This window comes from Esox lucius, chromosome 1, assembly GCF_011004845.1.
Source record: "Esox lucius isolate fEsoLuc1 chromosome 1, fEsoLuc1.pri, whole genome shotgun sequence".
In the NCBI taxonomy this organism is placed as follows: domain Eukaryota; kingdom Metazoa; phylum Chordata; class Actinopteri; order Esociformes; family Esocidae; genus Esox; species Esox lucius.
The window spans coordinates 41,535,636-41,548,398 of record NC_047569.1 but is presented as its reverse complement, the minus strand read 5'-3'; the positions used below and the strand labels follow the sequence as shown (position 1 = coordinate 41,548,398).

At 44.9% G+C, this 12,763-nt stretch overlaps 1 protein-coding gene across 6 annotated transcripts in view; it reads left to right on the top strand.

Annotated features, from left to right (window-relative positions):
• Positions 1–12,763, top strand: part of LOC105029560 (rho GTPase-activating protein 42) — a 131,275-nt gene that overhangs the window by 56,982 nt on the left and 61,530 nt on the right. The window lies entirely within an intron of this gene.

Sequence of the window (12,763 nt, the reverse complement as noted above, 5' to 3'; positions counted from 1 at the left end):
ATCCAACATGGATCCAACAGGGATCCAACATGGAGCCAACAGGGATAAAACATGGAACCAACATGGATCCAACAGGGATACAACATGGAGCCAACAGGGATACAACATGGAACCAACATGGATCCAACAGGGATACAACATGGAGCCAACATGGAACCAATGGGGATCCAACATGGAGCCATCAGGGAGCCAACATGGAGCCAACATGGAACCAACGGGGATCCAACATGGAGCCATCTGGGATCCAACATGGAGCCAACATGGAGCCAACATGGAACCAACGGGGATCTAACATGGAGCCATCTGGAATCCAACATGGAGCCAACATGGAACCAACGGGGATCTAACATGGAGCCAACAGGGATACAACATGGAGCCAACAGGGATCCAACATGGAGCCATCTGGGATACAACATGGAGCCAACAGGGATACAACATGGAACCAACATGGATCCAACAGGGATACAACATGGAGCCAACATGGAACCAATGGGGATCCAACATGGAGCCATCAGGGAGCCAACATGGAGCCAACATGGAACCAACGGGGATCCAACATGGAGCCATCTGGGATCCAACATGGAGCCAACATGGAGCCAACATGGAACCAACGGGGATCTAACATGGAGCCATCTGGAATCCAACATGGAGCCAACATGGAACCAACGGGGATCTAACATGGAGCCAACAGGGATACAACATGGAGCCAACAGGGATACAACATGGAACCAACAGGGATACAACATGGAGCCAACATGTAACCAAAGGGGATCCAACATGGAGCCATCAGGGATCCAACATGGAACCAACAGGGATCCAACATGGAGCCATCTGGGATCCAACAGTGATCCAACATGGATCCAACAGGGATACAACATGGAGCCAACAGGGATAAAACATGGAACCAACATGGATCCAACAGGGATACAACATGGAGCCAACAGGGATACAACATGGAACCAACATGGATCCAACAGGGATACAACATGGAGCCAACATGGAACCAATGGGGATCCAACATGGAGCCATCTGGGATCCAACATGGAGCCAACATGGAGCCAACATGGAACCAACGGGGATCTAACATGGAGCCATCTGGGATCCAACATGGAGCCAACATGGAACCAACGGGGATCTAACATGGAGCCAACAGGGATACAACATGGAGCCAACAGGGATACAACATGGAGCCAACAGGGATCCAACATGGAGCCAACAGGGATACAACATGGAGCCAACAGGGATCCAACAGGGAGCCATCCGGGATCCATCAGGGAGCCAACATGAAGCCAACATGAAGCCAACAAGCAGTACAGGACCGGGAGTGTGGTCACGAGTCATTGCACCAAACAAAACTATGAAGAAAACTGTAAGAGATTCAACAAAAGGTCTTTACTAAAGCAAAGCAGTCAGAAAAGGTTAAAGCCTGTGAGAAACCGTCCACAGAAACTGTCAGGCAAAAGTGTGTTAATATGAGCAGTTTTAGTTAAATTGTAGAGTAACCATGTACAGAAACCACCTCAGACCTGAGATCTGTTCAGTACCCGTGGACGTTTGCTACTTCACAGAAACATTTGCCAAAACGTGTTGGAAAGTTTTCCAATAGACTATGGTGATTCCTGGCTTGTGTGACATATGAAGAAATGTGACATATTTCAAGGGCATTCACCCAGCTCACAACCCCCCATTCACTCCGTTTTTCAACCAGCACCGTTTTGGGCCAATTAAACGCTCCAGAATTGAAAACCTTCTGCATCTCAGGGTGTTTTTTTAAAGAATTTTAACATTTTCTTTACCTTGCAGTTTGTCTTTTTGTTACTGTCGGTACATTGCATCAAATATGCTTGATCCGTATTTAAAAATATTTCAAGTAGTACATATGTCTTTGTTGCCTATATCCTGGGTTCATTGAGTGTAAGCGATATCTGTTCATACTAACATTTCACACTTTCATGTAAAAAAGCTTATTTAGGATACAAATAATCGGCTTTACATCCATGCACAGGTCAAATTGTCTGAAAATAGCCTTTAAAGAAGGACTTAAAGCTTTGAAGTTTTCTGCTAGTGAGACTTCACAGCTTTCCTCTGCGTCATAAACTAATAAGCAAATATGAGACGGCTCGGAGAAGGAGGACATTCTCTGAATTGTTTCCATCATCAAGTGGATAAGTGCATCAGGATTCTATGTCCTTGTAACAAACTGCATACTCTTCCCTGCGCAGTGCAGAACATTTGTTGGGGTTAGGTAATAGGGTGCAGTTTGGAACGCGGACGCCGATTCTCCAGCGTCTCATCCTTGGTGCATCTGGTGAAGGGCAAGAGAGACAGGGAACTGCAAATGACCAGAAGGTTCTATTCTCTAACGATGCATAATTAAAACATTTAAAACAGTTGGTCTTCTGTAAACCCAATTAGCGTATCACCTCTGTAACACATGTTCGTTAAAAAGAGTATAATTATTCTTAATGAAAAAGTTCGATGGAGGAGCGGTGAAATATTACACAAAGCATCAACCCAGACAGCGATTTAGCCCCCTCTCTATGCTTTAAAGCACAGGGCATACCAGATGGGATTCGGATTGTGGGCTTTGTAACTACTAATGTATTAGAGACCAGATGTGGCCGTAGCAGCTTTTTAAATAGTGTCACCATGCTGTGAGAGTGTAACTCCCAACTTCCCCTCAAGTAGCTAGTCGTTTTTACTGAAACAAAACTCCCAGTGCCTCTGTTTGTCTGTCCCCCTCCCCCTTTCCCCCTCTCTCTCTCTTTACTCCCTCCCCCTACCCCCTTTCCCTCCCCCTCCCTCCCTTTACTCCCTCCCCCTCTCTCCCTTTACTCCCTCCCCCTCTCTCCCTTTACTCCCTCCCCCTCTCTCCCTTTACTCCCTCCCCCTTTCACTTAACTCACATCTGATCTGATTTGAAGCACCGGCACAAGAACAGACACTCAGGTATTGATAAGAACCTAGTCAGATCGAGAGGTATGGATCTTTACTTAGCACCCTGTTAGTAGAACCGTGCTCGCATTCAAGTGGTCGCAGCATGCAACTCTAATTACGTGTCAAACATACATATACTTTATGAACACAACAAACTTTATTGGGCTTGGTTTTTGGGGAGTGTTATTTAATGAGCCAAAATTCAGTACATTTAAGACAGTGAAGTGTAACTGGTATCAGAAGCAGCAGAACAACTGTCTGTCTGCCTCTCTGTCTGTCTGCTTCTCTGTCTGTCTGCTTCTTTGTCTGTCTGTCTTCCTGGTCAGGCATGAAGAGCTTTATTGTATGAAACTTTGGCTGAGTGCCATGTCTGGAATCTTTGTGCCTGTGCTCTCTCCCTGTATCTCTCACTCCCCCCTCTCTCTCCCTGTATCTCTCACTCCCCCCTCTCTCTCCCTGTATCTCTCACTAACCCTCTCTCTCCCTGTATCTCTCACTAACCCTCTCTCTCCCTGTATCTCTCACTCCCCCCTCTCCCTCCCTGTATCTCTCACTCCCCCCTCTCCCTCCCTGTATCTCTCACTAACCCTCTCTCTCCCTGTATCTCTCACTAACCCTCTCTCTCCCTGTATCTCTCACTAACCCTCTCTCTCCCTGTATCTCTCACTCCCCCCTCTCTCTCCCTGTATCTCTCACTAACCCTCTCTCTCCCTGTATCTCTCACTCCCCCCTCTCTCTCCCTGTATCTCTCACTAACCCTCTCTCTCCCTGTATCTCTCACTCCCCCCTCTTTCTCCCTGTATCTCTCACTAACCCTATCCCTCCCTATATCTCTAACTCCCCTCTCCCTCCCTGTATCTCTCACTCCCCCTCTCTCTCCCTGTATCTCTCACTCCCCCCTCTCCCTCCCTGTATCTCTCACTCCCCCCTCTCCCTCCCTGTATCTCTCACTCCCCCCTCTCTCTCCCTGTATCTCTCACTCCCCCCTCTCCCTCCCTGTATCTCTCACTCCCACTCTCCCTCCCTGTATCTCTCCATAACCCTCTCTCTGTCTCTCCCTTTATTTCTCTCCCCCTCCTCCCTCTCTCCTTTCTCCCATCACTCCCCCCTCTCCCCTTTCCTTTCCTCTCCCTCCCCATCTCTCTCTCAACCTCCCTCCCTCTCCTTCTCCCCCCTCCCTCTCTCTCCCTCAGTCTCTTTCTCTGCTTTCTATCCGTGATTGGCTTGCCAGCTACCCAAGTGTGTTTTTCCAGGCGTTGACCGAAGACTTATCAAATTCCTCTTTTTAAAGAGCAGACTGGTCTAATTCCCCAGACTGTCTCCAGGAGAGGGAGAAAGAGGCTGTGGTTCTGCATGGGTTGATCCGGTTCAGGGCTGGTGGGTTTGGATGGGAATGGGAGGGCAGGGCCCTGATGTTTTGGCTCTTTGCAGTGATGATCATATCCCCCAGGGAGTGAGGATAAAGGGAGGGACAGAAAGGTAGACAGAGAAGAGAAGGAGAGGTGGAGAGAACAGAGGGAGAGAGAGAGAGAGAGAGAGTTGTATACAAGGAGAGGTAGAGAAAACAGAGAGAGAGTTAGACAGGAGGGGTCATCAGCTGTCTTTATCTAGACTGAAATCTCTATTGTTAAGTATATCAATCACATGACTAAACCCAGTGCTGGTATTGTATCAGTACCAATCACATGATTAAACGCAGTGCTGGTATTGTATCAGTACCAATCACATGATTAAACCCAGTGCTGGTTTTGTATCAGTACCAATCACATGATTAAACCCAGTGCTGGTTTTGTATCAGTACCAATCACATGATTAAACCCAGTGCTGGTAATGTGTAAGTACCAATCACATGACTAAACGCAGTGCTGGTATTGTATCAGTACCAATCACATGATTAGACCCAGTGCTGGTTTTGTATCAGTACCAATCACATGATTAAACCCAGTGCTGGTTTTGTATCAGTACCAATCACATTATCATGTGGTTTTGTCGCGCCTCAAGCAGCATTTGTACACACAGGAGTTTTTGTGACTTAGATAATGTATTCATGTGCTTCTCTTCCTAACCATGGGACCTATTTGGCCTGTCTTTGGGTGATTTTGAGTAAACATCTTGCTCAGCTTGATGTAATTGTCTTTGAAAATAACATCAGTAAAATGTGTCGGCGTGAACGGACACCATGTGTGTCTTATCCTCTTTATATGTCACTAGTTTTCAGGCCATATAGGCCTTTGTTAAAAGTAGTGACCTATATGAATAGCGGATTCAGGTTTTGGCAACACTGCAAAGGGGTCCAGGCACTCACCCAAGATGACATTATGCTGTTTTAGGGTGAAGATAGTTTAGTGTGGACTTCATTGTTTAAAAACTGTGACAGTGGAGCGCATTTAGCGTGTGTGACTGGAAAATGTCCCCCTGACCATGAGGCAGCCATGTAGAAGAAAGAAGACCATTGTTGTCCGTGTTTGCATTTTTAAGGCCACGGCTTTCTTCTGAGTGGGATCCTTTTCCATTTGTGTTCACTACTTTTGACCAGGGTCCTGTGAGACCATGCTTCTTATCTGACTGGGCCCCATCTGAAACTGACAGCAGTCCCATTGAAATCCCTACGTTTTATCTGAACTACAAGACGTTTGTCCAGACCCTCCAAACATCAAATAATTAGCTATTTCATGAAAAACAGTCTGCCTGACACAGAGATTAATCTCCTAAGCCAGAGATATGAACTAGACGCCAACTAGCCTGGGCACGTGTGTCGCTCATTCAACCTATAAAAACATTGCTGCGTTACCTGGCACTGAAGTAGAACCTTGTTCTGTCTTGTTCTACTTATTGATTCAAAAGTATTCAAACCTACCTGGGTCAATAAAGGATGAAGGAGGTTAGGCTATTCAGTGAAACAGTCTTGGTAACCCTTATTATCTGTGGAATAATCCTTGGCATAGAGAAACACTTGAGTTGTGACAGCCCAACATATATGGCTAGTACAGTCCCACTGTCAGAGTAGTCCCCTCCCCATAGCCACATGGCTAGTACAGTCCCACTGTCAGAGTAGTCCCCTCCCCATAGCCACATGGCTAGTACAGTCCCACTGTCAGAGTAGTCCCCTCCCCATAGCCACATGGCTAGTACAGTCCCACTGTCAGAGTAGTCCCCTCCCCATAGCCACATGGCTAGTACAGTCCCACTGTCAGAGTAGTCCCCTCCCCATAGCCACATGGCTAGTACAGTCCCACTGTCAGAGTAGTCCCCTCCCCATAGCCACATGGCTAGTACAGTCCCACTGTTACACATTGGATTTGTTCCGCCATGTGGAAGACAAATGAATTAGAAGAGCAGTATGCTTCATTGAAATCAAATATCCCCCTCCTCCGCTCCACATCGCCCACACTGACTTATTACTTTTGCGTTAATCCACTAGTTGTTAGCAGCTGTTATCAGCGGTTAAATTGGGATTTGGGAGGTGGTGGAGCGCGTCTGTGTTTGCATAATATATTTGCATGGAGGTGCCAATAGGAAATGGCTATAATATGTTTTATCTATAAAACACTATGACGTAAAGCAACAGTACATGAGACATAGGCTGAATAAGTTCTAATGACTCAGAAATGTTATTTAAATGACAATCTACTCTTGATGCTTTTAAACCTAATTTGTATTCTTGTTAAATATCCATTATCTGATTGGGCTGATCTCTGTAAACATAGCCTTTTGAAAAATAAAAGTATCAATGAACATGACCACTCTTGAATGCAACTAATATCCTATGCTATAGGACCTAAGCCTAAGTGGATTTAGGTTAGTCTAAATAAACATTCCTGTGAAACCGACTTGTCCAATTGTTAAGATAATAAATAAGGATTTTTCATTAGCCATGCTTATTCCAAATGCTTTAAAAAGTGTTGTCCAATATAGTTAAGACATTTGGGAAGCCTAGCTTCCTTTTGGAAGGTACCCCAGTCAGAGGCCCTGAGGACTCTGGAGCAGGTTTTCATAAAGGATCTGTTGGTGCTTTGCTCCATTAATTCTTCCCTCAATCCTGACTAGTCTCCCATTCATTCCCACTGAAAAACATCCCCACAGCATTGTGCTGCCACCACCATTTTTGACTGTAGGGATTTTATTAGCTAGGTGATGAGCGGTGCCTGGTTTCCTTCAGACATGACACTTGCCAATCTTGGTTTCATCAGACCAGAGATTCCTTTAGGTACTCCAAGTGGACTGTCATGTCCCTTTTACTGAGGTGTGGCTTCAGTCTGGCGGAATGTACCATAAAGGCCTGTTTGGTGGAGTGCTGATTGTTGTTCTTTTAGAAGGTTCCATGTCCACACAGGAATTCTGCCCCTCCTGACACAACCCCACCTGACTCAACTCCACCTGACACAGCCCCACCCGACTCAACCGCCCCTGACACAGCTCCACCTGACACAGCTCCACCTGCTTCAACCCCACCTGACTCAGCCCCACCTGACTCAAACCCACCTGACACAGCTCCATCTGACACAGCCCCACCCAACTCCACCCCACCTGGCTCAACCCTACCTGACACAGCCCCACCTGACTCAGCCCTGAATGGTTGAATTTAGCTGTAATGGAATATATAATACACCGGACAGGATTTCTTTCACATGGCTATTCAACTATTATTTTATGGGCATTTTCTGCAAAAACAGTAAAACCAATCCCATGTGTACCACTGTTACTTTACACCTGTCAGATTACCTTTCACTGAACCCCAAATGTCATCCTTACTCCCACCTACGGTCTTATCCAGCTTGTCTCCACTCACACAGAGACACCAACCGACACACTCCTTTCTCTGTGTCTGAATATATTATCTCTTTATAGGTACCAGAAAGATTTCACCACCTGCTGCTTCATGATGCCCCTCCCATGACCCCCCCATGATGCCCCTCCATGATGCCCCTCCCATGACCCCCCCCATGATGCCCCTCCCATGACCCCCTCTATGATGCCCTTCCCATAACCCCCCCCCATGATGCCCCCCATGGTGTCATGATGCCCTTCCCATGACCCCCCCCATGCCCTCCCTTCAGCCTAGTCACCTCTAAAGTTGGGAAATCGTCAGATAGGCATTGATTTCTCTCGTAGCCATAATCAGTCTGCTAATGGCTGCTGCCTCAAAAGGGCTGAGGGAGAGTACACACAGACCACAGAATAAACACACACACACACAGACCACAGAATAAACACACACACACAGACCACTGAAAAAACACACACACACAGATCTCAGAACAAACACACACAGATCACAGAACAAACACAGACACACACACACAGATCTCAGAAAAAACACACACACACACACACACACAGATCACTGAACAAACACACACACCCACAGACAGACCACAGAAAAAACACACACACACAGACCACAGAACAAACACACACACACAGACCACAGAACAAACACACACACACAGATCACAGAACAAACATACACACACAGATCACAGAACACACACACAGATCACAGAACAAACATACACACACTCACAGATCATAGAACAAACACACACACAGATCACAGAACAAACACGCACAAACACACACACACAGATCACAGAACAAACACACACACACTGATCACAGAACAAACATACACACACTGATCACAGAACAAACATACACACACAGATCACAGAACAAACATACACACACTCACAGATCACAGAACAAACACACACACACAGATCACAGAACAAACACGCACAAACAGATCACAGAACAAACACGCACAAACACACACACACAGATCACAGAACAAACACGCACAAACACACACATGCAGATCACAAAACAAACAGACACACACAGATCACAGAATAAACGCACACACACACACAGGTCACAGAACACACACACACAGATCACAGAACAAAGACACACACAAACACACATGCAGATCACAAAACAAACAGACACACACAGATCACAGAATAAACACACACACACACACAGGTCACAGAACAAACACACACACACACTGATCACAGAACAATCACACACACACACAGATCAGAGAACACACACAGATCACTGACCACACACACAGATTACGGAACACACAGAACACACATACACAAAACACACACTGAGATCACAAAAGAACACTTTGAACACACAGACAAATAAGTCACTATCTGCTAGCATAATGTATGTTCTAGCTGTCTTTTCTCTGAGGACTATTTGCTAATATAATGTATGTTTTGCCAGTCGTTTCTCTGTGAGGACTATTTGAATACATAATGTTTCTTCTACCAGTCGTTTCTCTGTGAGGACTATTTGAATACATAATGTATCTTCTACCGGTCGTTTCTCTGTGAGGACTATTTGAATACATAATGTATCTTCTACCGGTCTTTTCTCTGTGAGGACTATTTGAATACATAATGTATCTTCTACCGGTCGTTTCTCTGTGAGGACTATTTGAATACATAATGTATCTTCTACCGGTCGTTTCTCTGTGAGGACTATTTGAATACATAATGTATCTTCTACCGGTCGTTTCTCTGTGAGGACTATTTGAATACATAATGTATCTTCTACCGGTCTTTTCTCTGTGAGGACTATTTGAATACACAATGTTTCTTCTACCAGTCGTTTCTCTGTGAGGACTATTTGAATACATAATGTTTCTTCTACCAGTCGTTTCTCTGTGAGGACTATTTGAATACATAATGTATCTTCTACCGGTCGTTTCTCTGTGACGACTGTTTGATAACATATTGTATCTTCTACCAATTGTACCGTCCTGGGAAGGAATTAGAACTTGTAGTTGTGGAGATTTTATATACTCTAATCTAATGATCTAATGGAAATGTATCTTAGCATAACTTCATTGATTCATTGTTTATTTGTTTTTATCTATGTAATTTAATTGTAGAAAAGATTTTAATGAAATACCTCATGGGCCACATACATTCCCAGAGACTGAACCGCCTTTTCAATCTGTTCTCCAAGTCCCACTCTCCAAATCACCTTTCTCCTGGGTTTCAGTTATCGGTTATGTTCTTCCACGGTTGTAATGACTGTGTTATTCATGACATGTTTTAAGGTAGCGTGAGCTCCAGACAGAAAGGCCTGCTGGTCTTGCAGCCTGTCATAACTGCTACAAAAAGACTATCTCAAACTGGTGGAACTGAAACAACACCGCTCTCACTGCCTCTTTTTAAAAGGTCACTGTGTGTGGGAATGGGGAAATGTTTCACATTGGTACAGGGCGATAAAGACTTTATTGATTATCATCTATTCTCACTGTGGCTTGTGTGTAAGCTATCTACCATGATTAGGGCAATGAAGAGACAAAGAGAAAGACAGATTCAGTAGCATTGATTTATCTCAAAAATGGAGTCCTTAGAATGGGTTAGGAATGCTCCCCATATGGTGAAACTACCATGGTCCCTTTATGTCATGTTATAGTGGCTCATCCAATCAAAGTTCATGTTTTCTGTGTCAGTCACACACCCACTGGAAATCCAAGCAATCATTGGTCATAGAGACATTCTGTACTAACATAAACTGAGGCTGCAGACCATTATTCATATCCACTTTCTCATTTCTGCTTCTTCTCATTGCCTGTCCTGAGTGTGGTCAAATAATGCACAATTTTATCCCCAACAAAACTGTAATAGTTTGGTATAAACAGATGCGTTTATTGGATTTGCAGTTGAATAAAAACCCCAATAATTTGCAGTTGAATAAAATCTGAATAATTTACAAAATCTTAATACCTCCTACATCGGCCCAGATAATTTTCTTGTCAACTTTCAGAAGTTAGAAAAACTTTTGATTCTCATTTATTGTGTGATTGTCCTCTCCTTTGGTGCTTTGAAGGTGCATGGAATATGAAAATCCTTTATTTAACCAGGTTTTAAGCAAGAAAAGCACTCATTCTCCTGTTTTGTGTCATTGTGTGGAGAAAAGAAAGAAAAGCGGGGAATTGCCTGGTGGGTGAAGTAGGTCTGGTTCCAGTGTGAATAACGTGTCATGTCAGGTTAACTCCAGTCCTCCCTCTGCTCAACCTGTCTGGATACGGCCACAGCAGAACTCTCCTGGACCAACTGCCACCCAGGCTGAAACTGCCCTTCAGACGCTTCAGGGTACAGTCGTTTAGGCTGGCACCCTCGCTCGCCAACTCCGGGAAAGGAGTGATATGGTACTAGACCCCCTATTGAGAGGGTCAGAGACTTCAGAAAGCCTGGCTGAAATTTGCCAAAACACGCCTGAACATGCTGCAATCCTCCTGGGACAGAATGCTGTGCACAAATGAGACCAAACCATAGCTCTTTGGTGAAGCAGACAGTAAGTATAAAGAAAACAAAATTAGGTCTTGAAAGTAAATAACACCTTCCCCAGAGTCAAACATGGAGGAGGTTCAGAGAATTCATAATTTCCAAATAAATAATTTCTACTTATTTTTAAGAGTGTGAGTTATTGTAAGAAAGTTTGACTCTTCTGACTCACTCCTGTAGTACTATATAGCAAATAGACTCTTCTGACTCACTCCTGTAGTACTATATAGCAAATAGACTCTTCTGACTCACTCCTGTAGTACTATATAGCAAATAGACTCTTCCGACTCACTCCTGTAGTACTATATAGCAAACAGACTCTTCCGACTCACTCCTGTAGTACTATATAGCAAACAGACTCTTCCGACTCACTCCTGTAGTACTATATAGCAAACAGACTCTTCCGACTCACTCCTGTAGTACTATATAGCAAACAGACTCTTCCGACTCACTCCTGTAGTACTATATAGCAAATAGACTCTTCCGACTCAGCTGTTGGAACAAATGGGAAACACTTGCTAACCGCTTAACATGATCTGACATGGATTCAGGAATACTTTACCAGCTAGGCCTGTAAAATAAATTATCTTAAATCCACTTCATGCCAAGTATTCCATTTCGTTTAACGTTAATAAAATAAGAGACAGCGATTTTGGGAACTTAGTCTGGCCATACATTACGCCATTAAACAGAAATTTGGACACAATTTGGGATCTACAACATGATGATGTTGATGTGTTGAAGACGTGTGAATTGTAGGCGTAGACCGGTCATAGGGGCGGAGAGGTCGTAGGGGTGGAGAGGTCATAGGGGTGGAGAGGTCGTAGGGGCGGGGAGGTCGTAGGGGCGGAGAGGTCGTAGGGGCGGGGAGGTGGTAGGGGCGGGGAGGTGGTAGGGGCGGGGAGGTCGTAGGCGCGGGGAGGTGGTGGTGTATGTTGTTGTGTAATGTATGTCCAACTGTAGTGTAATGACATTAACAGCTCTGACGACATTATGGATGATGATGTGTTTGTCACCTTCGGCTGAAGCTTGGGCCAAATTCAATCCCGTCCCCTTTTAGTCTCCCGCTCTCTTCCAGCCAATAATGCAGTGTCTGGCTGAGTCAGGCTCTACGCTGCCATCACTGTGCCGCTGTGTCTTGTGGTTGGGTTTCTGTGTACGACCATGTGTTTAGGTGTGAATGTGTGTGTCTGTGGGTGTGTTGATCTGTGGTTCCGTTGTGTGTGTGTCTGTTTATGTTTGGGTATGTTTTTGTGTGTGTGTGTGAGTGTTTCTAAGTGTAGGTGTGTATGTATGAGTGTGTGTGTGGGGGGATGTGAGTGTGCCTCTGTGTGAATGTGTTTCTGTGTGTGTGTGTGTGGGGAATGTGTTTGTGTGTGAGGGTTTCTGCGTGTGTGTGTGTGTGTGTGTGTGTGTGTGCGTGTGTGGGTTGGGGGGGGTTGAAGCCACTCTTAGCCTACTCTGCTTCTTCATCTGGTCGTAATCCTGTCCTCAGCAGAGTGTAT